Source organism: Macrobrachium rosenbergii, chromosome 42 (assembly GCF_040412425.1).
Source record: "Macrobrachium rosenbergii isolate ZJJX-2024 chromosome 42, ASM4041242v1, whole genome shotgun sequence".
Taxonomy (NCBI): Eukaryota; Metazoa; Arthropoda; class Malacostraca; order Decapoda; family Palaemonidae; genus Macrobrachium; species Macrobrachium rosenbergii.
The window spans coordinates 40526322-40549749 of record NC_089782.1 but is presented as its reverse complement, the minus strand read 5'-3'; positions in this window follow the sequence as shown (position 1 = coordinate 40549749).

The window sequence follows — 23428 nt, the reverse complement described above, 5'->3', positions numbered from 1 at the left end:
ATATATATATATATATATATATATATATATATTTATATATATATATATATATATATATATATATATATATATATATACATATATATATCATGTATATACATATATATATATATATATATATATATATATATATATATATATATATATATATATATATATATATATATCAGACATTAATAATCATGCACACACGAATTCATAAATAATTAATCATCGAATTCCTAATGACAATAACAATTCATCACCCTGCAGTCTTCGCAGCACATAACTATTAAATACTTTTTCCATAAAGCCCCCAATAGTTCGCTGCAACAGGTCTTTCACGCAACAGGTCAATGCATCGTCTTCAGATCACCTCCTCTTCGTGTAATGACATGGCATTTCGAATTGAATTACTCCTGCTTTGCGTAATGAGCGAAAAAATAGGAAATGAGTAACCTTGCGAGGTGTCTTAGGCAATGGCCTCGTCTTTCGTCCGATGCTATTGGTCCAAGCGGTTTTGGAACTCGGCCTCAAAGTTCCCAAGGGAATATTGCCTTTTCGTAAAGAAGAAGAAGAAGAAGAAGAAGAAGAAGAAGAAGAAGAAGAAGAAGAAGAAGAAGAAGAAGAAGAAGAAGTAGACAGCTTGGAAGTTTTTAAGGTGTAAAGACTGAGACGAACGCAGCTACCCAGAACAAAAACCATCCGGCAAGAAAATTTTGTTATTGGACATCACCCCTGAAGAGAAGACAGGACCTCCTGACCACTTGAATTTTCGATTTCCCAGCAGTTATTTGGGCACGCTTACAACTGCAGGCTCTGAATCCTAAAAGCGTGAGGAAGTAGAGAAGTGAAGAGGTCAGTGTGTCCACTGGTTCTCAAATTTTTTGGCATCGTTGCCCCCGGGGGCAGTGGTGTGATAGATCACCTACCCCCATTCCTCTTCAGTTATGTGAAGTTATATTATGAAGGAAAGAAAAATATGGGAATTCTTACATTCTAATGCATTTTATATGTAAGAAATTAATTTTACTTTTACTCAAGTCCTAAGAAATAAAGAATTTAGAATTTTAGACGTTATTCCTTTGACCAAAAATATTGAAATTAAAGCATTTTTCCTTTTATTACAAATTGGAATTGAAGTGCCTCGTTACTTCCAAGGATCGACTTCATTACCCCACGGGGATAATTACCCCTAGGTAATTACCCCTAGTTTGAGAATCAATGACTTACAGTATATGTTCCTGGCAAATATAACCGGTAGATTACATATACATCATGTATCACGTTTTCGTATTTCACGGCTGCAAAAAATATGCCCCTTTGGTAGAAAAATGGGTCTCTTCTTTACAGGGTGGAAAGAATTGATGATAGTGCATTCTTTATACCGAGGAGCATGACATCTATTTATTACTTCCCTGTGGGGCCCAAATGCCACGCCTTTGGGGCATTACTTAAGTGGAACAATATGCAAGAAAGAATTCCGTAATAATAAAAATAGAACTGAATGTCGTTAATGAGCACCCTACTTAATTCTGAAAAAACTGTATTGAATGACAGCAATTTATTGAAATGGGCAAGGCAAAATATCCAACATTAATGACTGACATTAAGCCTGGTAGCTGAACGCAAAATACAATTAAGTCTGTGAGTCAGCCGTACACAGGATAATCCCATATGTATAAAAGTGAGTTTGTTTGTGCGTTAACCATTCCGGAAAAAACTCTGGCCATAAAACTTCCTTTTAATTATGAAACCTTCCATGTCATTACAGTAATTCATAAAAATCGCTAATCAAAAGACCATTTAATTACTGCCTTCGCCAGCATTGGACAAAAGGTATAATTATATTCCCTTTGTGGGGATGCCGGGCCTCGTAAGTACGGACTTTTGGTTATTGTAATTGCAAATGTCATCAGTTTTGATGGTAATAATAATAATAATAATAATAATAATAATAATAATAATAATAATAATAATAATAATAATAATAATAATAATAATATCACTGCCGCTGAGTTGTAATTGAAATTGTCAACATTATGATAATAATAATAATAATAATAATAATAATAATAATAATAATAATAATAATAATAATAATAATAATAATAATAATAATATCATTGCCGCCGAGTTGTAATTGAAAATGTCAACAATTTGGTAATAATAATAATAATAATAATAATAATAATAATAATAATAATAATAATAATAATATCATTGCCGCCGAGTTGTAATTAAAAATGTCAACAGTTTGATAATAATATTAATAATAATAATAATAATAATAATAATAATAATAATAATAATAATAATAATAATAATAATAATATCATTGCCGCCGAGTTGTAATTGAAAATGTCAACAATTTGATAATAATAATAATAATAATAATAATAATAATAATAATAATAATAATAATAATAATAATAATAATAATAATATCAGTTGTAATTGAAAATGTCAGTAAGGCCATAATAATGGGAAATAAATACTGATAATAATAATTTATCATCCCCGTGTCACTGGGAATAAATACTGATAAAGTTTATATCCCCTGACTGTAGTGCTGAAGGCAATTGTATCTTTATATTTCTGCCTCTGTTTTATATAAAGATATCTCAAGAACAGCTGAACGAATCTTGATGAAACGTGCCAGATAAAATTCAGTTAGGTGAACTTTTCGAGACGATTAATTTTTTTAAAAAGTCAGTCCAGAGTTTCAGATTTGTCGCCATGGAAATCATCTCGTCCATTGTTAAAAATAGATCATTTCAGCGGTTTAACTGATTCGTTGCTGGTGGCAGAGGTTTGGTTGTCTTTTCAAATTGAATTTTTATTCTCTATTTATAATCTACTTTATGTATTCATTTTGCACCATTATTATTATTATTATTATTATTATTATTATTATTATTATTATTATTATTATTGTTGTTGTTGTTGTTGTTATCCTACAAAGCTTCCACAGTATACAAAGGATCTCTTGTGAATAAAAAGGAAATATAGAGAGTATGGCACTTGCTGGCAACTCAATAATGAATTAAATATAAAATTAAAATAAAATAAAGAACGGATAGTTGCATACTTTGATACACTGTAATACAGGTCCCAAAATCCAAACATGTCACTGTTAAAACTATATTATAGTTTTACTCCAATTTATGGTAATGACCCGTGTGACACTGTAACAGACATGTCGAGTGATCGAATTTATTGAATTTATTGCGCGACGTGAAATTCCTCTCCCCTTAAAATACCTGTTTTGTTCGATTTTGCTGAAACCTGCAGCAGACCTTGGATTGGGTCAGATCTTGGATAGAGTCAGACCTTGGATGGGGTCAGACCTTGGTTTGGGTCAAACTTTGGATAGAGTCAGACCTTGGATAGGGTCAGATCTTGGATAGAGTCAGACCTTGGATGGGGTCAGATCTTGGTTTGGGTCAAACCTGGAATAGAGTCAGACCTTGGATTGGGTCAGGCCAGACCTTGAATTGGGTTAGGCCTTGGATTGGGTCAGACCTTGGATTGGGTCAGATCTTGGATTGGGTCAGATCTTGGATTGGGTCAGATCTTGGATTGGGTCAGACCTTGGATAGAGTCAGACCTTGGATAGGACCAAACCTTGGATAGGGTCAGACCTTAGATAGGGTCAGACCTTGGATTGGGTCGTGTTTTATATGGCAGTGGGTCACAACGAGACCCGGAAACAAAGAGTTTGAGTGAATGCTTGAGTGATTTCATAAAAATTCTTTCCAATATTCTTATTTACTAAAGACCGTGAGTTCTTATCTGGATGTTTGCAGAAGACTTTCCAAATATGCTTCATAAAGTTCCATCGGTTCGTTGGTGTGTTCAGATTAAGTCGGCCTTATGCCAGCAAGGTTTTTTGTCCGAAGGCAGCCTGCAAGTCTAGAGCAAAAGAGAGTAGGAGACCTGGTGTGGACATCCTAGAGAGAGAGAGAGAGAGAGAGAGAGAGAGAGAGAGAGAGAGAGAGAGAGAGAGAGAGAGAGAGAACATAACAAGGACATTGTTCTGTACGGCCGTATCTCGATCACTTCGTGAGATCACATAAAATATAGGAAACTTAATTTACAATCAGTTTTTCCCATAAAACATACATAGTGTTAGAACATTTTAGACAATGAAAATCCTCCCAGCAATAAATGTCATTCCATACATTTAAAAAATGCTCATAGTGGCATGAGTCTTGAAATGGAGAAACAAATTCACATTTATGTATGGGTACATATATATATATATATATATATATATATATATATTAAGAATAAAATCTATACTGAAAGCTTTCGGGAATCTGTTCGATTCCCTCAGATTCCCGAAAGTTCTCTGTATCGATTTATTTTGAATATATCTGTACCCATACATAAATGTGAATTTGTTTCTCCATTCCATACATTAAATTTTTCACACGCCAGAGATTCCCAAGAGGGTCAGATCAGCTCCTGAGGTCAAAGCTGTAACCCAGGTTACGAGCTTCCGAAAAATAGAATTTTTGGGTGCAGGTATCTGTACCACAGATATGACCTGCATCATTAAATTACCTAAATAATTGACGCGCCCGAAATTCTACATAAAACCGACAAAATCCTTGACAATTTCGCTTGGAATTAGCCCAGTTAATCATATGCAAATCTAATCATCAGGTACAAATGGAGCTGATCCTGAATGATTTATTTGAGTGACCCCCATCAACTGCCAATTGATATTCCAAATGCGGTCGTGTGCGGCCTTTTATTTTTCATAATAGGCGAAATTGGCGTGTAATGACAGTCTGCGCTGCTGTCAGTGCTACCGTTGACGCTGTTGATATCCATAGGGGTAATGTAATGGTTGTGTAGTAGTTAATCATATGATCATTGCTACTCTGAATGCTGTTGTATGTTGATAGCAATCCAGTTAATCATGGGATGATAGGTCATTACTCTGAATGTTGCTTCGCTTGGGGTAGTAGTAGCAAAGTTAATCATGGGATGATAGCTACTCTGATTGCTGTTACTATCTGTAAATGCAATGTAGTTAATCATGGGATGATAGCTGTCATTACTATGAATGCTGTTGCTATCGCTTGGGGTAATAGTAGCAATGTAGTTAATCATATAATGATAGCTATCAGTACTACTGTGAAAGCTGTTGCTATCGCTAGGAGGAATGGTAGTGTAATCATCAATCATATGATGACAGCTGACAGCACTACTGTAAAAGCGGTTGCTCTTGCTAGGAGTAGTAGTAGTAATGATAATAGCTGTCAGTACTACTGTGAAAGCTGTTGCTTTTCGCTAGGAGAAATTTTAGTGTAGTAGTTAATCATATGATGATAAAGACAAGACCTTGATTGTGAAATGCCGGCTAATGAAGAATCAGAGGAATTTATTTCTGGTGATAGAAATTCATATCTCGCTATAATGTGGTTCGCATTCCACAATTAAGCTGTAGGTCCCGTTGCTAAGTAACCAAATGGTTCTTATCCACGTCAAATAAGTCAAATCCTTCGGGCCAGCCCTAGGAGAGCTGTTAATCAGCTCAGTGGTCTGGTTAAACTAACGTATACTTAACCACCTCACTTTGCGTTATACCATAGTATCTCAGAATACTATATTAAGGCCTGGAAAAAACCTTGAAATTAAGGGTCCTGGGATATTTTACTTGTTTTAGCCAGATGAAAAACTTGAAGTAAAACTTATCAGAAATGGTTCAATCGAGTTTTCTGTACAGCTTATAATGAAGGCCACCGAAAATAGATCTTATCTTTCGGTGATCGCGGTAAAATTCTGTATGAGCCGCTGCCCATGAAACTTTAACCACGGCCCTGTGGTGGCCTGGCCTATATCGTTGCCAAACGCACGATTATGGCTAACTTTAACCTTAAATAAATAAAGTAAAAACTACTGAGGCTAGAGGGCTGCAATTTGATATGTCTGATGATTGGAGGGTGGATGATCAACAAATCAGTTTGTAGCTCTCTGGCGTCAGCAGTTTTTAAGATCTGAGGACAGACAAAGAGTGCGGACGGAAAATGTGCGTACAGAAAAAGTGCGGACGGACTGACAAAGCTGGCACAACAGTTTTCTTTTCAGAAAACTAAAAAAAAAAATTATTATCCTTAAATTATCTTAGAATGAGGATTATCCGTAAATTATCCTAACCACAAACTTGTACCCAAACCGTTGCCAAAATGTGACATATTCCTCTTTGACCCAAAATCCGTGAAATTCAGTGTCTCTAATTTTTGCTTCATTTTGTATATATAAAAAAAAAACATAAAACTTTAGCGAGGTCATAAACATTTCATAAAAAATACGATGGTTCTGCCAAAACATTTTTCCTTAGAGATCTATTGGGTGAAATTTACGGCCGCTGTAAATCAAGGCAGAAGCTCCAGCAATTTACATGTAAATCGGCCGTTAATTTCAAGGTACAGCAAAGAACCGGATGAAAAGTATATGTAAAAGAGAAAATAGAAGAGGACTCATTATGCATATGCTTTGTCACCATCTTTATCCAATCAGTCTTTTCTTTTGAGTTCCGGCAACTCGGATAATTGATGATATTAAGAAGAAAAATGATCTGATAATATTGTATTTTTTCATAAAGGTTATTAACGCAGTGCCACTCACTGTTATTGTAAGAAAATTCAAACAGGTACTGAGGGGATAAAACGCTGTAATGTTTACAGATTCAAAGCGCCGTGTATAATTACCTTTTTTTTTTTTTACTAAATTACAGTGTTCGTAATGTACATATTCTTGTATTTGTTGATTAACTGTGTTTGTTTGGTTCTGTGATTTTCTCACACATTGAAAATGAATTTTGTGGAAAGTTACTTTGTGCATTAATGGTCTTTTCGAGTTGTTGTAAGTGCATGTGTACCTATCATTATTATTATTATTATTATTATTATTATTATTATTATTATTATTATTATTATTATTATTATTATTATTATTATTATTATTATTATTATTATTATTATTATTATTAATTAATTAATAATAATAATAATAATAATAATAATAATAATAATAATATTGCATCTCACAACCAATGCAACATAGAAGAATCAATTATTTATACTAACAAAGTGGTGTCAAACCAGTTTTCATTACGATTTCGTAATTTTTAAATTCCATACAAACTTCATCCAGTGGATAAAGACATCATTGCAAACTACAAATTGCAATAGAAATTTGAAATTTCAAATTCCGTACAAACAGCGAATAAAGACGTCATTACAAACTACGAATTTCATTCGAAATTTCAAATAACATCATAGAAATGAATCACGTGGAAGGGAACAGTCGAAATTTTCGCAGAATATCGAAAGGGAAAAATGAATCGATAACGCAGCCTCCATCACTGAGAAGAGAAGAGAAGAGGCGAAGATGCCATGCATTATGCGAATGGTTCCCGGAAGATCAATTCGCAGGAGTGGTGGAGTGAGACAGTGTACGGTTGATAAATCATGCAGCAGAGTCTCTCTGCTTACGCTGACATGATGAACGGCGCTTCATTACTGGGGAATGGACTGCGACGATTAAGGTCTGAGAGGGCATAAAAGATGATGCTGACACGGACGTCCGACAGAGTATATCCGATTTGAGATACGACTCTGACTAAGAAGAAGAAGAAGAAGAAGAAGAAGAAGAAGAAGAAGAGGAGGAGGAGGAGGAGGAGGAGGAGGAGGAGGAGGAGGAGGAGGAGGAGGAGGAGGAGGAGCCACCAAGTGGATTTCCATTGAGACGAATACAACAGTTTAAATCAACAGCTAGTCACGTTTCTTATTATTATTTATGATACGATACCAAGAAGGATACGTCTTCCTGAAAACAAATGGTTCTTCAGATGGAGCAGGAAATAAACATCTATTCTTCACTGAGTTTATTCGAGTGCTCCAAGAAGCCAGGGAGGAAGCTGAGTAATGATTCATTTTACGAGTTGTATTTTGGGCCGTTGTTAGTTAAAAATCAAGCACTTCGCGCAAACAGACATTTATCACTGACACTTTAGTAGTGGCAAGTGACTTCTTAGACGTTACTTCAGCGTGACAGAGGCAGTATAAATGTCTTCCGCGGACAGTCTACAGCGAGGTCTTTTCATAGGGAGCTGTTGAGTCGTAGTAGTAAATTGTGAAACACCTGGGTGTATTTCACACAATAAATAGGAAATTAAATATTACAGGACTGAAAATTGGGGTTTAGTTTGCTGTTTCTTGTCCTTGAGTTCCAAGGTTTGGAAATCTCTTTGTGCTTCTGTTTTTCCTGACATTTTGTTAACTTATTTCTTGAGAAGAAAGATTATCGATTCCTTTCAATTTTCATTGAAGGCGTTTCATGTATTCCCACAAAGAAATTGACCGGAATTTCAGAAAAATTTAGGCTCGAAAGTTATTATATATCTCTGTCTCTAGGAATGTGACTCTTGCTCTTTTTAAATAAATATCTTGATGTTTCATCTTATGTTAAAAAAAGTCTTTTATTTACGTCGAAGAAACCCTCACTCTAATCCAAACTAGTAATGTTTCTTTAGTTTCTTTATGCAAATAAAGAAATTTGATTCGTCAGTCCAGTGCTTGGATAGGTACCAACGATGGCACAGTAGCCCCAGTGGCCATCAACCGTCAGTGCTTGGATAGGTAACCAACGATGGCCATCAACCGGGACATAAAGAGAGCGATATCAGCCTCATCCCAAAAAAATCAAAGCCTAGAGGCAAGCAACAGACCTTAGGAGTCGGATGTGAGTAGCAATGGATCACAATGAGGCCGGGTAGTATACCTGTACCGTCAAAAATGTTGAAAAGATGAGAGGGTCGGGACAACAAGTCCCGGCCCTTCGGACGTTACGCACCGTCTCGAAAATTGGACCAAGAAGGTACCTTACGTAAAGTCCAGTTACGGGACAGGCTGTTCACGGGCTAGACGACGGCAAATCAAAACGTGGAATATATTACCGTAAACTATTGTTGTTGGACACAGAAAATAATTATACGGATACGCATTACATTTCACCGTACTCTATATTAAGATTCAAAGTATTTTTCCCCCTCTCAAAAGGTTTCAAATTATTTTTCCCGTCTCAGAAAGTTTCTAATTATTTTTCCCCTCTCAAAAAGTTTCAAATTATTTTTCCCTCAAAAGTTTTAGATTATTTTTATCCATCAAAAAGTTTCAGGTTATTTTTCCCTCTCAAAAAGTTTCAAATTATTTTTCCCTCTCAAAAAGTTTCAAATTATTTTTCCCTCTCAAAAAGTTTCAAATTATTTTTCCCCTCTCAAAAAGTTTCAAATTACTTTTCCCTCTCAAAAAGTTTCAAATTATTTTTCTCTCTTTCAAAAAGTTTAAAATTATTTTTCCCCTCTCAAAAAGTTTAAAATTATTTTCCCCTCTTAAAAAGTTTCACATTATATTTTCCTCAGAAAGTTTCAAATTATTTTCCCATCTTAAAAAGTTTCAAATTATTTTTTCCCTCAAAAAGTTTCAAATTATTTTTTCCCTCAAAAAGTTTCAAATAATTTTTTCTGCTCTCAAAAAGTATTCCTGTATAAAACAGCAGTTCATAAAATCTACGAGCACTTAACCAAAAAGTGACTAAATGAGAATTAAACAAAAAATAACCCTCGGAGCGTGACAGGTAATTACAGTTTCATTTACAGCCGGAGAATTATTGTTGCATAATAATTACCTTTAATGGAAAGTTTTTAACCTTAATTTGTTATTAAGTCCGGACATAAGAGCAGTGCAATATTTGCTTAAACAGAAACGCTGAAAAAATCATGTCATTTTGAATATAGTTACAGAATCACACATTTTGTATTACTGTATTGCTAAAACGAGGATACACATTATCCATTTGACTTATAAGTAAATGGTACTTTATGGGATAAAAAAAAATTCAAATACAGTTTTTAAAAAATAAAAATTACATCTGCACAACTTATGACTCAATGAATGAATACAGAATTTAGGCAAAAGGCCTAACGCCGGGACCTATGGGGTCATTCAGCGCTGAAAGGGAAATTGAGAGTAGAAAGCTTTGAAAGGTGTGACAGGAGGAAAACCTCGCAGTTGCACTATAAATCAATTGTTAGAAGAGGGTGGCTAGCAAGATGGAAGGAGAGAATATGAATGGAGGTACAGTAAAAGGAATGAAAGGGAAGGGGTTGCAGCTGGGGGCCGAAGGAACGCTGCAAGGAACCTTAAAGTCTACAGTGCACAGCGCGAGGTGCACTGTCGGCACTACCCACCTACGGGGTGCACAGCTTAAAGCACTTTATAAAGTGCGCTTGAGGAAATTGTCATATTGGTTGACTTCAGAGATTTAGGGTACCAAATCAAGCACTGGGGCATTTTCGGCCACTTAACGCTAAAGACGCTGAAAAGAATTGTTGGAGTGGTTGGACAGCAAGATAAAGAGACCCAGAAAATGAAGGAAATGAAGCATAATGATCAAGGATTGAAAGGTGGAACTGGGAGAAAACCCCACAGTTGCAATAAGAAACAACAGTTAGAGAGGTTGGACAGCAAGAAATGAAGCTGAAATTAAGGTAAAGTAAGAGGCTAAATAGTGGGTGCAGTTTAGGGCGAAAGAGACGCTGCAAACAGCCTTTAATAATGCCTACAGTGCACTGCATGAGGTGCACTGACGGCATTGCGCCCCTGCCGGGTAAAGTACGTTGTATGATGCTTGTATGGATTACCGCCTTATTTACAAATGTGGCCGCAGTTACTTTTGTAGCATGTTTCTCAAAAAGCTTCATTAGCAACTGCTTCTAAACCAGCAAGTATATATATATATATATATATATATATATATATATATATATATATATATATATATATATATATATATATAATCGTTATTTCGTTATGATAAATAATCTTTTTGGTGTTGAGTTTCTTATTTCCTTCAAAATATGATAAAATCTTAAAAAAATTCTTTTTGAAAATATGTTGAGTTTCTCATTAAAAATTTCAAAATATATAACACCTATTTAAAAAAAATATCCTTCCTTAATATATCAATGATGGCTCAAAAATATCAACCTTAGAAAAAGAAGGGATTATCCTCAGCGAAAAATTCCAAAATATGTATGTATATATATATATATATATATATATATATATATATATATATATATTTATTATATATATATATATATATATATATATATATATATATATATATATATATATATATATATATATATATATATATATATATATATATATATATATATATGGCACGTTAGTGATTGCGTGCTGAGGCCTCACGTGCCTTTATGCTCTTTATAGTGGTGAAGTAAATCTCACTGACAATTGAAAGCCATATTTTTCAGCAAAAATTATAAAGGGAAAAAAATTTTATGAAAGATCAAAGAACTAAAAAAAGAATGCATATTGTGAAAATATTCAGCATGAAGAGAATGACTGAATTTGCATATTTGCATATTTACTATTTAGCGGGCAAAGTTACAGAGAAAATGTTAGGTACGCATGAGTGGGAAGTTTCTCTCTCTCTCTCTCTCTCTCTCTCTCTCTCTCTCTCTCTCTCTCTCTCTCTCTCTCATAGTGTGTGTGCGTACCAAATCAACGTTTTATTGTTGAAATGTTTACCTCCGCTGATAAAGAATTGTTCCAATTTTTCGCCAGGATTTGGAAGTTTACTCTTGTAGGCAATTCCAGCATTTCGTTAGGAAGCCAATAAGATCTTCCTTTGAGAAATATTATTATTTCGAACCAGGGAAACTTAGTATAATACTTACTGTTGCATCGTTTGAACTCGTGTAGAGGTGAATGGAATTTGAATATAATCCGTTTTTCCTCGATCCAAAACATCGTAAGTAATTTTCAGCAAACTACCACCACGGACCGTCTTTTCTCAATCCAAAGTATTTCAAGTAATTTGCAGTAAACAAATACCCTAAAAGCGAGTATTAAGATGTTTGCTCAACCTTCTTGTATATCATAAACCATAAATACCTTATTTTTACAAGGGCAAAGGCTAAATGGACCTGCAATCTCTTACCCGTTTTTAGCCCAGGCCCGAAGAATACAGTGAACAGAATGAAAAATGGCAGGACTTCTCTTTATATCTCAGTTACTTTTGATTGATTGATTGATTATTCAAGTCTCACTGTCGTCACACACCAAAGGCCATCGACATGGTCACGTAATAAGTACTTATTTTACGGAGAAACTTCTAGTCTTAATCAAAAGCCTCATTCATGTATTATACAACTCAGCTTTGTAGTAAAACCTTTAGTAAATGAAGGAAAGGTCCTCCCATATAAATACAACAAAGGGTAGAAGTAGATAACTAAATTACAGGTAGCCTCACCACCTGTCGGTTAACAAAGGCCAGGGCGCCTACCTTTAATAAGCCGCAATTTCCCCTCTATTGCACTTCATTTCTTTTATTTATGTTGGAGTCCTGCCTCGTTATTGTGTAAAGGTTTTTATTTATTTTGTTGCTGGTAAAAAGTTGTGTTCTCTCTTTAATAAAATAGCGCATCCCCGTCTCCACGTCTCATCATAATCTTATTTGCTTTTATTCACTTAATTTCTAATTTTCATGATTACCTTTCTTCCTATAAGGCGTAACCTTTTCTCCCACGTAGGGGTTTAGTGCCGTCGTCCACCTCACGCGGTGCACTGTAGGCATTACTGAAGGTTCTTTGCAGCGTCCCTTCGGCCCCTAGCTGCAACCCCTTTCATTCCTTTTGCTGTACCTTCGTTCATATTCTCTTTCTTCCACCTGACTTTCCACCCTTGTTTCATAGTGCAACTGCGAGGTTTTCCTCCTGTTACACCTTTCAAACCTTTTACTGTCAATTTCTGTTTCATAGCTGAATGACCTCATAGGTCCCAGTGCTTGGCCTTTGGCCTAAAATTTTATATTTTCTTCTGTTCTTTCTGTTCGATTGACAGTAAATCTATTTACACCATCCACAGATCTCCTAAATAGACATTTTTAGTTCAAAATACTTCCTATTTGCCCTCTCCACATAAATATGGCTAGATCATTATATTTCATACTCTTGAACAGACATTTTTGTCTTTAAATTCTTGTTACAATTGTTTATTTTATGCATTTGATAACCTTACCTCCTGCCAACGTTTGATGTTGTCTAATTTCCTGCATGCTGAGTTTTTTTTTTTTTCTTGTTTTGTGGACTTGTATAGTACTCGGTGATTAGCTGTTTCATTCCAGCCACGTAGGAAATTTGTGTTTCAGGAAAAACCGTTTCATATAATATTGCACAGAATTAAGGTTGCGTCGGTTTTTGTATTTAATACTGAGTATGCTTTTCTTTACGTTTTATTTTTCTGTAAAAGAAAACTATTGTGCCGGCTTTGTCTGTCCGTCCGCACTTTTTCTGTCCGCACTTTTTCTATCCGCCCTCAGATCTCAAAAACTACTGAGGCTAGAGGGCTGCAAACTGGTATGTTTATCATCCACCCTCCAATCGTCAAACATGCCAAATTACGGCCCTCTAATCTCAGTAGTTTTTATTTTATTTAAGCTTGATTTAGCCATAATCGTTCATGTGGCAACGATATAGGACAGGCAACCACCGGCTCGTGGTTGAAAATCTCATGGGCCGTGGCTCATTCAGCATTATACCGATATCACTGACAGATACATCGGTGGCCTTGATTACACAATGTAGAGAAAACTCGGTTGCTCTGAAGAAACTTTGGCGCATTTTTTACTTGTTTAATTTTTGTTTAATTTTGATTGTTTTTTTTCCCGCTGTCCGTAGACGAAGGAAAGAGAGAACTACAAACTAAGAATTAGGATATCTTCTCAATTATAGTCTTGCAAGTGTGAGGACCTTTCCCAAGTTAATTTTTCATACTTTTCGCAATTGGGAAATTTAGATCTGTTATTGAACAACATGTCATTATTACTAATAATAATGAAAATTGCTCTCTCTCTCTCTCTCTCTCTCTCTCTCTCTCTCTCTCTCTCTCTCTCTGTACACACGCGTAGGTATACTCGTACTTACACAATTAATGTATTTTGATTCTCTCTCTCTCTCTCTCTCTCTCTCTCTCTCTCTCTCTCTCTCTCTCTCTCTCTCTCAGTTTCAGTCTTTCTTGCATTTCGTACCCATAGATTTCATGTACGTTTTACAGACGACAAATTTCATTTATGTTATACTCTCGACTCTCTCTCTCTCTCTCTCTCTCTCTCTCTCTCTCTCTACGCTTGCGCGTTTCGTACCCATAGATTTCATGTGCGTTTTACAGACGACTCAATTCTCTCTCTCTCTCTCTCTCTCTCTCTCTCTCTCTCTCTCTCTCTCTCTCTCTCTCTCTCTCTCCCCTCCCCGCTCAAGTGCATTATACAGACGACTCAGTTTCTCTCTCTCTCTCTCTCTCTCTCTCTCTCTCTACGTATTTGTATACACAAACACTTTATAGACTTTATAAAATGTATTCTCCGAGTCTCTCATCTAAATAGTTATTGTGATCCAGATCCCCGTCCGACCTTCCAACCCAACTGAGCCTGCTATCGGCGTCCCCAGGCTTTCCATTGTAGATGTCACGAAAATTGACGGCTGTCTTTGGAGCCGAGACCCGTTTCTCCTTTTCCTGCTCTTTCGTTTACTTTTCTTCTTCTTTCTTATCCGAGACTTAATCAGGAAACTTGTCTTTTTCTCAGGATCTCTCCATTTTGTCAACATTTCTTAACTTCGCTTTTTTTCTCTCCGTTCAGAATTGATACGTTTTTCCTTTATTCATTTTTTTCGCGTAGTTTTTTTTTATTAATAGAGTAATTAGTACGCATGATGAAACTTTGTCTTAAGCCTCCATTATTTTTATATTTATTTTTATCTGTGCATTGGTTAGAAAAATTCTTGTATTACCCAATAATAATGTACTTCCTTTTCATGTTTTGCTATATTTGTCAGTTTTATTATTATTATTATTATTATTATTATTATTATTATTATTATTATTATTATTATTATTATTATTATTATTATTATTATTATTATTATTATTATTATTATTGTAAAACTATTCATGTAATTCCATTTACGATTTTTGTCGTTATTGCCGAGTGATTAACAGTCGCTTAGATGGAGTTTTCGACATGTAAAAAATTATGCTTGTTCCTTTTAGGTCACATTATGATAATTGTTGCTTACAACAAACTGCTATGGTTTGCTGCTAGTTTCATTAGCCGGAAGCTCATCTCCAGATTAAATTAGATTAATTTAGATTAGGTTAGAACTCTTCAAGGAATGTGGGTGTGGGAAACATGATGAGATTGTTTTCGTGAAAATTTCTATGGTTAGTTTTCAAGATATGGCGTCCCGCTTTTTTCAGGAAAGGGTCTGGGTACTCGATTACGTCCGAGCCAGGGATTCTGTTGCTTTATTTTGTGTGTGTGTGTGTGTGTAAACTCTCACGGCATAGAGGAAATAAGAGACAGCCAGAGTAATCGGCCTGAAAAGTGGCAAAAAAGGATGCAGAATCCTAAAAGTTATAGTGCCACGGCTTAGGAAATCTTTGGTAATGCCAATCGTGAGAAATCAGATAACAAGATATGACAGCAGTCGTTCGGACGGAGCTCTTTTCGTTAAGAAGTTGTTCAGCGAAAGTGTCTCTTCCTCTGTCTTTTGTGTAAGTCCGAAGATTATGTCACCCGAGCGCGTCTCTTGGCATTCTACCGCCAAACATCTTACCAGGCAGCTAACACTTGTGACAAACAGCATTAAAATTTCCCTTGTTCTTAAACAACGTCCAGTTTTGTCGCCGATGCAGAAAATATGTTGTGTAAGATCTAGCAGGCGGATTCCGAGGAGGATCCCAAAAAGGTGTTTACAAGAGGTAAGATGATTTTGCAAGCGTTCCGAAGGCAGAAACTAAAAGAAGCAAGAGACGATGTTTACGAAAGGCAAGCGACAGTCTTCTCAGAGAGATAGTTCTGGAAGTGTGTTCTTTCGCCGCCTGTGTCCCGGGACCCTTGAAGTTATTCAGTGAAAACGTCGTCCAGTCTTGCAATTTGTTTTACTTTGCATAGAGATGCGAATTGTTGTGATTTCGTTTTATGAAAAAAGGAGATTAAAAGCATTACAGATCAAAATAATACTTTTGTTGATTTTTTGTCAACAAGGCAGAACCTTTGACTGTCATAACCTTGTTAATGGAAATAGCTTGTTTTGACGCATGAGCTTTCTGCTGAAAATTAATCCCGCTAAATATTATTTGTATGAAAACCCTTCTACAGGGAAGAAAATGTTTACATTTTATTATAATGCACAGCCGTAAATACTCCAGATATCTCTGTTTAGATTTCACACGAGAATTAAAAAAAAAAAAAAAAACAGTCACCCGCGTACACAAATTTTTCAACATTGTTACGGGCTGCTATAGGAACAACAGCCCGTGCTGGTATAAGGCCAGCATCATCATAGCAGCAGCATAATCTACGCTCATTTTCGATAAATATTCCCTTATATTTTTAATAAAAAAAAACTTTTAACACTGGCGGCACGTGCTTACATAGAATTTTGCTTTAGCAGGAAAAAAAATCCTGTTGATTATTATAGTGGATCATACTGATTTATAACCCATTAAAAGGCTTTATAGTAGAGGCAGCATTATCAGATTAGTGTCACCTCACCCCCACCCCCACCCCCAACCCTCCTTTCCCCCACGTGAAATAGAGAGATTAGTTGATAATCTGTACTTGACAGTTTTGATGTCTCTTAAGTTATGATATCGCAGAGTTTAATTATTTCTATTGAAAATGGGAAATGGGCATAAGAGGATTAAGATCATTTAGGAGGCCGCATAATTATTTTTGCATGTGTGTGCGTTGGTATGTTCACCTTCTCGTGGTCAGGTCGGCGACGCGACCTCGTTCTGATACTCTGGATGCAGGTTCGAATCCTGCTACAGACATTAGATTTCATTTATTGTATACGGCTTTCATGACCCCAGCCTCAGATTCAAGCTGCATCTTCGAGTATTTCTGATACTGGACTTTTGAGTGAAATTGTGTTTATAAGAGAAAATCACTTATCTCAGATTATATCGTTACTGAAATATATACCGGAAAGTGGTTTAAGGTATGATAACGAATCCACGTGCGGAAGTAAGGTACCTTCAACTAATCTTTACTTAGAGTGAAACTTAAGTAGTCACTGATCATGACTTATCATGATAGAAAGGTTCTTCGTCTTTCAGGTTCTTATAAACGCTGTTTTTCAAAAAATACTGATTATATTTCAAGTGAAATTAGAACGTTTTCATATCTCTGTGGTCTTGTATTTTATACGTTTACCAGTATTCTTAAAGTATTAATCACTCTTAAAACAAGTTAAAAGATGCAATCGAGTTTTCTGTACAGCGTATAATGCTGTATGAAACTCAGCCACTGCCCATGAAACTCTCAGCCGCGGCCCATGGAAACTTTCAACCACGGTCCGGTGGTGGCCTGTGTTTTTGGCACGTATACCGGTGCCAGACGCATGATCACGGCTAAATTTAACCTTGAATAAAATAAAAACCACTGAGGCTGGAGGGCTGCAATTTGGTATGTTTGATGACTGGAGGCTGGATGATGAACTTACCAATTTGCAGCCCTCTAGCCTCTGTAGTTTTTAAGATCTGACGGCGAATGGACAGACAAATAGACGTCTCAGTAGTTTTCTTTTACAGAAAACTAAAAATCTTCGTGCACTCTGACTCAAAAATAATCAGTCATTTCAGGATCATGCCTTTCCTATAGAGGGAAAAATAATTCTCCACGTTCAAGATAATTCGCTTTCCCAAAATCGTCAAATAACATTCGATCAACCAGTCTAAGGAACTAGACAGAAAAATACATTTTGTGTTATCTCAAAGGGGTTACTATTTGAGGTCATCCAAACTTGCCCCGTCTCCTCCTCCTCCTCCTCCTCCTCCTCCTTCGGGGCTATTATGGCAGGCAAGGCTTGATGAAAAACTTGGGAAGGACATAAATCAGGGGGCGAAGGCCCCCGGTGCTGATGTCACGCCAGAAGAGCCACTTCGCAACAACTTCTATCAACACTTCTCTAATCAGAACTTGAGGCCGAGGAAAAAAGTTATCTCGATTTGTCCTGCGAGAGTCCGGGGGACCGGGTTGTGGGGGGATGGTTAGGAAAAGGGTTTCTGAAGGAAAGGCGCGTGAGAGCTTGCGCGCGTGCGAACGAGATGAAGGTACAGACAGACGCAGTTATAGAAAGGATACTCATTTCCCTTCGACCAGTTGCAGACAGATCTCCAGAGTTGGATGCAAATAGACGTGTTGCCTGTCGTGCGATTTTGTGATTTATCTTTCAGAGGTTATTTGCTTTGGTATTTTTTATTTTTCCCCATCATCGAATATATGGCAGTGATGCTGATGTTTGATTAGGTGTGCGTGTGTGTGTGTATTTGTAATTGTAATAACCACTGCACCCTCTGAACTTCTCGATTTCTTCACACGTATGTCTATATATATATATATATATATATATATATATATATATATATATATATATATATATATATATATATATGTGTGTGTGTGTGTGTGTGTGTGTGTGTTTGTATATTTGTGTTTATATATTTGTATATATATATATATATATATATATATACAAAATAAATAAACACACATATATATATATAAATATATTTATATATATTGAGAGAGAGAGAGAGAGAGAGAGAGAGAGAGAGAGAGAGAGAGAGAGAGAGAGAGAGAGAGAGAGAGAGAGAAGTGTGTATGTTTGTACGTGTGACAGAAAACAGATTAAAAAATCATAAAGAACCCCAAAGTATCTCGCAGTATCCTTTTAGTCCAAAGGATTCATTAGGAGCAAGGAGAACTTCGGGAGTCGTCGACCCTTCCGTTAGATATTCATGAAGTCGCGCTGTGATTCTGCTAATTCCCCAAACTTGTAAACAAGAAGTCCTTCCTCTCCTCCTCAAGACAACATTATTAAGTGCTTTCCTAATGGCCCATGGGGTGCAAGGGTTTGCGAGATTCCTTTTTTTTTTTTTTTTACACGCGGTGTTGTAACATTATTTAATAATAATAATAATAATAATAATAATAATAATAATAATAATAATAATAATAATAATAATAATAATAATTTTTGTATGAAAACGATGATAATTTTATTATTTTGAATATCACTCTTACTTGGCATAGCTATATTCATCGTTTTGATAATTATTAGTGTCATACATAATTTTTTTTACAAATCGAGACTCACTCTGGTAATGTCATTCAGCTTAATAATAATAATAATAATAATAATAATAATAATAATAATAATAATAATAATAATAATAAAAAATAATAATAATAATAATGATTATAATAATAAAGTTATTTTCATTGTGAATATCACTCTATTTATTAGCATAGAAATATTAATTCTTATGATAATTATTAATGTCAAAACCCATTTCCACATCGATTATTATTTTAATTTTTGGATAGTTTGCAAGATATCCTGAATACTCCTTCAGAACTTGAGTCACGTGGAAGCAGATTATATTTGGAAACAAAAAAACAATCCTAAGCCTGTTTCTCAAGACCGCGTTTAATGACTGTTGTGCAAGTAGCCAAAGCTGGTGACCAAAATGAGGCCGCCCATATTCTTGCAAAAATGCGGAACTTCAATTTTATGTCAACATGTAAAGATGTCAAGATGATTGATGCTTATTGCAAGATTAAACGCAAGATGTTTAAAAGATGCCAAAAAATGTAACTGTGTGAGAAGCCAAAACTGGCCAAAAAGATCCAGAAAAAATATCTGTATGAGAAGCCAAAACTTGTTTAAAAATTGGTGTGTGAGAAGCCAAAACGTAAAGACTAAAAATGTGTTTGTGTGAGAAGCAAAAACTGGTTAAAAAGATCCCAAAAAATGTATCTGTGTGAGAAGGCAAAACTGGTTATAAAGATCCAAAAAACTGTTTAGAAAGACTGGTAAAAAAGATCCCAAAAAAATGTATCTGCATGAGAAGCCAAAACTGGTTAAAAAGATCCCCAAAACTGGTTAAAAATCCCAAAAAATGTATCTTTGTGAGAAGCCAAAAACTGAGAAGCCAAAATGGTTAAAATTATCCCAAAAAGTGTGTTTGTGTGAGAATCCAAAGCTGGTTAAAAAGGATCCCAAAAACTGTGTTTGTGTGAGAAGCCAAAACTGGTTAAAAATATCCCAAAATATGTATCTGTTTGAGAAGCCAAAATTGACGTTAGATTAAGCCTTACCGTATTTCCAGCCCGCGTTCCCTTGCCCTAAGGCGGCCCGTAATTGAGGTCAGGGTGGTAATGGGAATAAAGAGCCTGGTGTTAACCCTGAACTCCGCCCAGCCAAGGAAGATGACTAAGCATTCAGTGAGCACTCGGAGAGTACCCTGAGGTGTTGCATTGTGGGACAACAAATTTGCAGTTATTTTTGTCAGTTTTCGTTAGGCCTGTTCATACTAATATATATACCAGGTATAGTTTTCTAAAAACAGAATCCCAAAGCTAATCAAAACACAAGCATGTCAATATTCGAGTTATAGTCCCCTCAGACATACATAGGCAATGTAGAAAAGGGGGTTGGTGGAATATTATGTAGTAAATCTTGTAAACCATAATTATCATCCTCTTTGTGGGAGTAATGCGAAATAATCGTGTGTATTCAATACTTTTATTTTTAATTCGCTGTTCCGAAAACTTTTAGAGTAAGATTCAAGGTGTTGATTTTATCGACGTAGCTGAATAAAATGAAAATATAATTAATAGAAAAAAATGTAATCCGCTTTTTACCATTATTATTTTTCTGTCCATTATATATATTTACCATTATTATTTTTATATATATATATATATATATATATATATATATATATATATATATATATATATATATATATATATATAGGCAGAATTAAACATGCAGCAGTTTAAAGAGAGGAATTACATTCAGGGAAAATGTCTCGATTGTACAACGATTAGGGAGCTCCATAAACTACCTACGTTAGCCGAATTATACTTACGTAGAACATACTACAACGAGACAACTGTACCTCCGTTTATATTCTCTTTCTTCCATCTTACTTTCCACCCTCTCCTAACAATTGTTTCATAGTGCAACTGCTTTGAGGTTTTCCTCCTGTTACACCTTTCAACCCTTTTACTCTCAATCCCCCTTTCAGCTCTGAATGACCTCGTGGGTCCCAGTTCTTGGCCTTTTAGCCTAAATTCTATATTCCAATTCCAATTCCAAGACTCTTGATCGGAAATATCCGTGGAAAAGATCCATTCTGCATAGTATGGAAAGACCCGGGTAAATGTATTTTGGGGACAGAAATGCTTATCAGATCAGTCGATACCAACTTAATTGAAACTTATATGAAATCATTACCGTGAGAGCATAACCAGCTCCGTCTTCGAACGGGTTTTGACACCAGACTGCAGAGTCGTTGCCGAAGTTACTGACGTGATTAAGAGAGCAAAAAGTTGGAATTGGTTCCATTTCATGGCCTAAAGAATCCTTCGAAAAACTCCTGCATCTGGAATTACGAAGATTTAATCAGGTGATCTCTCGCTCATGACCGGGTCTTCGGAAATTTTACGGCTGGTAAAACTTTGATCGTGTTATAATTATATTATCATTCAGTATTATTGTGATTAGTGGTAGTAGCATAGTAGTAGTAGTAGTAGTAGTAGTAGTAGTAGTAGTAGTAGTAGTAGTAGTAGTAGTAGAAGTAGTAGTGAAAATATGAAAACTTTTAATTAGAGCAAGCATTAGTCATTAACTTGCAAAGCAAGTTCACAAAATTGAATTCTGTGCTCTGAGAAAATTAGAAGACAGAGGGAAAACGTGACGAATTAACACCGAAGAATTAAAACAAATAGAAAAACAACAAATATACATGAAAAAAAAAATGAAAAATTAAAATGTCCCAAAATAACATCAAGGCATTCCTTGACCTCGCAAACAGCTGGATTTAATCACTAGATCTTTTAATCGAGACCAGACCCTGTCGAAAATTCCGTGGGCAACTTTTGAAGGTATAAATTACTAAGTCAGAAAATCCTCCCGAGAGGCCATTGGATGGGTCGACAACCAAATTCCTTACTAATTCTGTGTACCACTTTGAAGAGTACTGCACCGATAAACTTCCCGCTAATTTGAATATAACCCGGATGCGGGTTCGAAGCCTCTTACGGACGTCAGAATTGCTTCATATTCTTGCATTTGGGTCTGAGGCTTTGTAGTGACAAGTGTATCCAAAAATTGTGAAGATATCGAGAAATTAAGAGGGCATTGTTATTGTTACACTTACGTGCGTATCTGGTAAAATGTGACCAGTAGATTCTATATATATATATATATATATATATATATATATATATATATATATATATATATATATATATATATATATATATATATATATATATATTTTTTTTTTTATATATATATATATATATATATATATATATATATATATATATATATATATATATATATATATATATATATATTTTAATATATATATAAATGTATATATATATATATTGTCACAAGAGAGACCTCTTCTAAGTCACCTCGTCCTCTAAGAGTGCAATAGTGTGCCATATAAACTTGATTTACTTTTATTCCGATTGAAACAAGTACAGTTTATAACACTGCTGACTAACAAAGGCAGGTTGTGGGAAAATTCACCCCTTCTTGTAAATCTCTTGTTTCTCACCCCGTAGTAATCTTTTAATCCTCTTCCTTGACTTAGTGAATGCTTGAGACCTTTCTTCCATATACCCCCTTTTGGGAGATCAAATCCCCGCTGGGGGAGCAGACAAGCCGGAGAAGGAGATTAACCCAAAATGAGAAAGCGTCCAGGCCATAGCAGCTAATCGCCACGTGACCACTGCCTACCACATGCTCCGAAGGCATAGAAAACGGAGTGCCAGGCGAGTAGACACCGCCATCTGGAAGGAAGAGAATCATAATCTGCCCAGGTCTTAAAAGGCAGTGCCTGGGCAGCACTCCTCAGAAAGGCCAGCTGTGGAATCCACACATTTGCCCCTTTTCCTCCGCTCCCTCAGAGCCTTGACCCTTTCCATTGAGTCTTAATCTTTTTATAGTGGAAGTCCCGTAAACTCTTTCCTCCATGCTGGAGCTGAAGACGAGGTCCCCCTGTCTCCGACTAACAGGTAAAGTACTAAAAGCGAGGTTTTGAATCAGTCACGAATATATTATTCTTCTACTGAATTTATTTTCTTTTCCGAATTGCGATTTTCCACAGAGACCTGACTTGTTTAGTGCAATGAGTAAATGTCCAAAATTCACATGTGTTTACCAGTGCCTAGAATCGAATTACTCTGGCACCCTCTGTGCATTCCCTCGATTCTCTTTAATTACGCTACCTAATTTATGTAAGTAACCGAA